The following is a 4,905-nucleotide window of genomic DNA, read 5'->3' as shown; positions in this document are numbered from 1 at the left end:
ATCAATCTAGAATAGCCAGGGTTTTAACACTTTCTGATTGTGGATGGGGTCAGTTCAGTTTTGAGTCCCTATTATAGTCAGGGTTAGCTGAAACGAATAGAGTATGGAGAAACGAATGGAGAAAAGTATGTTTTCTTTCTTTCAGGTGTCATGATTTCATCAGCTTGTTGCCACTATCATTCTGTTACCTTAATTACATCAGCTTAAATAGTAATTAAATCACTTGTTGGATTCACTCTTTTCTGGAGTTGCCCCATAACTACTCCTCTTTTCTGGAGTCCCCGAATCCCGAAATGTATGAACACACTCACAAATATAAAAAAATGTTAGCGTCAGTAAGATTTTATTTTATTTATTTTTTTAAAGAAATTAATACTTTTTTTTTCAGCTAGGATGCATTCAATTGATCAAAAGTGACAGTACATACATTTGTTACAAAAGGTTTCCACAAAAAAATAATAAACTGTTCTTAAAGGGATAGTTCACCCCCCCCCCCCCCAATTTTTTTTTCATCATTTACTCACCCTCGTGTAGTTCCAAACCTGTATGAGTCTCTTTATATGTTGAACAAAGAAGAAGATATATTGAAGATTGATGGTAATCAAACAGTTGTTTGATGACCCACCCACATGAGGGTGAGTAAATGATGAAATAATTTTCATTTTTGGGTGAACTATATGCCTTTAAAATTGATATTTATAAGAAATGTTTCTTGAGTACACTCTTAAAAATTAAGGTGCTTAAAAGGTTTTTCACAGCGATGCCATAGAAGAACCATTTTTGGTTCCACAAAACACCATTTAGTCAAGTTCTCTAAAGAACCATCTCTTTCTTAACTTTTTATAATCTGAAGAACCTTCTTTGGCCACAAAGAACCTTTTGTGAACCAGAATTTTTCAGAGTGTACCAAATTTGAATGATTTTTGAGGAATCATGAGGCACACTGAAGACTGAGGTAATGGCTGGTGAACTTACATTTTAAAACTGAAAACAGCTGTTTTAAATTCTGATAATATTTCACATGATTGCAGTTTTACTATATTTTGGATCAGATGAATGTGAAATATTGAAATATATGTCAATAATGTTTTCAAACAATGTTTCAGTGGCTACAAAGTTACAAATTAGTCAGAATTGGCTGCATATGAACACAATCACTACATATATTAGAATCATACAGGATGGTACACCGTCAAAACATTGCAAGCATTATTTATCAGTATCATGCAATCTACAGATGTACATATCACAAATATATTCAAAAACGTAAGTGTTTTATTTAAAACTCATTTGGATATAGCTTTAGGTTTGCTCACCAACATACTATAGGCTGTAGGTTAAGAGCAACAAAAATCCCTATAAGAATTTGCTCATGCTAGTGTTATATTCAGTAGTTTACACACTTCAGTGGTAACACAAACAGTCACAATCATCAGTGCAGAAAACAACGTCGGACTGTCGGGTAATATTTTCAGCCACCCTCCCCCACTTTTGGACCCGTTTCTGGAGGACTTGAGAGTTGGCGGAGCCCAGGCACAGAAAGCGGTCAGGCACTTCGACATGGAAGTGATTTTCAAAAGCGAAAGGAGGACGAATGGATTGACGTCTGCTTAATGTAAGATACGGTGAGGCCAGGCACTTTGCCAGAGCCATAGAGACACTCAGGGGATTACGAAGCAATGCGTGTCCAATTTATTCACGCCAGCCCGTCAGTGAGGGACTGGATGCGTCCATTGTGCGCTTATCTCTCTGACGAAACCCGTGCGTGTCAGCCCACGACCACGAAAATATGTCAGCAGTGAAACAAAAGCTAATTGTCAAACTTAGACAACCCGTGTAACCCAGCACAAACCTGGATTAGAAAACAGTGGCCTCTGAACATGCTGGATATATTATTTTTTTTCTGAACAGAGAAGAATCTGTATTGCTGATGTTGTATATTTGGACAGCTAATAACAAGAACAGATCCATATGCCTCAACTTCTTGCTCAGCAACAGGTTATTTAATAGCCTAAATGAGATATTTAACATTAATACATTGGTTAATGACTACTTGTATTTTCACACAGTTACCTTATAAATGACCTATTCTGTCATTACCACTATGTGAGACAGTTCCCACTGAATCACCATTTATTTACTAGTGCCTTTTTATTTTTGTTCTTTCCTTACTTTCTTTTTTTTTTGGCAAAATAGATTTACCCAGTGCTTTTATGGGTGTGTTACCATGGCATCACCATGTAGTTGCTATGCCATTACCAGAGTGTTACTATACCAAGATGTTTTGAATGTTACCCAAAGACATTGCATCTCTACTATCTCTACAAGAGAGTTTGAAGGCTCTTAATCATGGCAATATGCATGCAGTTGCACTGCTCTGAAATACTTTAGCATTATTGTTTGCCTTTCATTTTTACATGCAAAAGCATATGTCTACATTATGATTCATTATCATATCAAATCTATGACTACCATTGATATTCACTGGACGTTGCAAATGCAGACATGTCTACATTGGTAATCTGGGATCCAAAATCCAATTTAAACCAAATTTGAGTGTTTAGAAGAAAAAAATAAATGATAATAATAAGCAAATTTCTGTCTGATTTACAGACGTTCTTCTTCTATTGAAGCCCAAGGCACACTTCAGAACATCTCATGTCATGCTGGAGAAAATGATCATCAGGTTCTACACATCATTTCAAGATTTTCAATTCAACTTTTCTCTTAAGTTATGTTATGAATATGTTAACATCATCATTTAATAGGAAAATACGTGTTAATTTAGAAAAACGCCAACATGGAAGCATTTTTAGTGGTATACTTTTGGAGCCCAATGTATTTATATTGAGGTATTGGAACACTTGCTAATAGAGCTGTAGCTGCAGCCAAACCACATAGTGGCGTTTCGTTTGGCTAACTTTGACAGCTGGGGGAAAACAATATCATTTTAATGTTGATGAATATGATAAAATATCCTTGCGTCAAGAATAAAAACGGTCTTTGACGCGGCTTCCATGAAATGCAGGTTTAGTTTAGGCGATATTTGTGTGTGAGAGGCGAGTATTGGTAGCACATCCCCTCCCCGCTCTCTCTCTCGCTCGCGCGCGTTATTTTCCAGCTCGGAGCCTCAAACCCGCGCGGCTCGATCGATTCGCATTGATTGTCCCTGACGAGCTGCTCCACTTTCTAGCCAATGTCAGCCCGTCTGTGATCGGGAAGGAGAGAAATGAAGGAAAATCTCTGCCGCCCTGGCGGTGTCATTTCCACACACTTCGGTTGGCCGCCTGCCAGCAGACAGGACATTCAAAAGAAGCGGAGTGGACTAAGAGAAACCAGGAGCAGAAACGAGCACAGCTGACCCCTGTTTACCACAGCAGACCACTGGATTCATGACCGAATAACGTATGTTCTGCGTCACTGCACGGGCGTTTAAAAAGACGCACTTTATTAAGAAGTCATTCATAGGTCTGCATTTCACACATTTACAAGTCAATAACAAATAAGAACGTCTGAGTTTATAAAAAAAAAGAGTCATATAGCCTATATTTGTTTAAAAGCAAAAAAAAATAATTAAAAAACCGTGCCAAATTCTTAGAAATGTATAGTTTACTTGAACATTAAATACACTTGAGTGTACACCTTAAACAATATACAACTTTAAAATTATTTAAAGGTTCCTTAAAATATCTAAGACATTAGATAAAAAGCCAGATGCTTCATTTTACCTGGACTAAACATGCCTTTCATAAAATATGTTTAATATGTTTAAAAACTGAATGACCTTGAACAGTTGCTGTAAAGGGATCCTCTCTGTTTTATGATTTTTGTTATCAAATGAAAACGAAATGGCTACTTGCATATTACTGTCACTGACTTTGATATTAAGTTTTTTTAAACATTAATAATAATTTAAAACAAAATTGCAAAAATGCTAAATTTAAATAATAATAATATGAAAAGATTATCTCAGACTACTTATATGCCAAGATTTCATGGCCTATTCATGGAAGTGTTTTTCTCTTATTTAGAGTTAGTTACACTAGGACATTTTTTCCCCCTTAAAGCCCAACAATTAAAATCTTAATCTTATTATTATTTTTTTTAATAATAAGAGGTAAATACTATAATATTTTTTATTTATTTATAATTATTGGTATAATAATAATAATTATTATTATTATTATTATTTTGGCAAAAAAATTATGATGATGATGATGATAATAATAATAATAATAATAATAATAGCCTAATAATAATAATAAAATAAAATGCATTTTAATGGGTTTTTGAATTACCTCAGAACTAGACAAAAAAAAAAAATATTGAGCATCTCATCATTCATCCATAATGCATAAAATAAAATGGCAGCCCATAATATGTTGCTAGTTTCGCTGTGGAATTTACTCGGAGCTCCACTGATGCGAAATATCAATTAATACAAAATATCAATTAATATTATATTATTAGCATTACAAAGTTTAAAAAAGTTCAGACGTGTTTGGATCTTTTATACTTTATTTTCCCATAATAATACATTCCGTCGAGTAACAATAATATCGCGAAATTAAACCAAACAGTATGATAACAAAGTCATGCAGTCACCACGTGCATCCTTCTGACATAGTTTGATGGTAAATATGAATGTGTTGAAGGGAAGTTCAGTCTTAAAGCGGTATGACGACATATCAACTTTTGCTCCTAGAGAAAAAAAAATCACAGGCTGCACAGAGCATAGAGAGACAGAGTCTCCACAGATCTCCGTTGGTAACATTAACCCTCAAATCTTTCACAATGCACGTGCACATCGAGAAAACACCCTACACATTCTGCTTCGACATTAAAACAGTCGCCAAAAAGAAGCGTCGCGTAACGTGAAATGTCTTTGTTTATCTGTGTGTTTCC

The sequence above is a fragment of the Carassius gibelio genome, chromosome A21, assembly GCF_023724105.1.
Source record: "Carassius gibelio isolate Cgi1373 ecotype wild population from Czech Republic chromosome A21, carGib1.2-hapl.c, whole genome shotgun sequence".
NCBI classification, from domain to species: Eukaryota; Metazoa; Chordata; class Actinopteri; order Cypriniformes; family Cyprinidae; genus Carassius; species Carassius gibelio.
Note: the sequence above shows the minus strand (reverse complement) of the source record.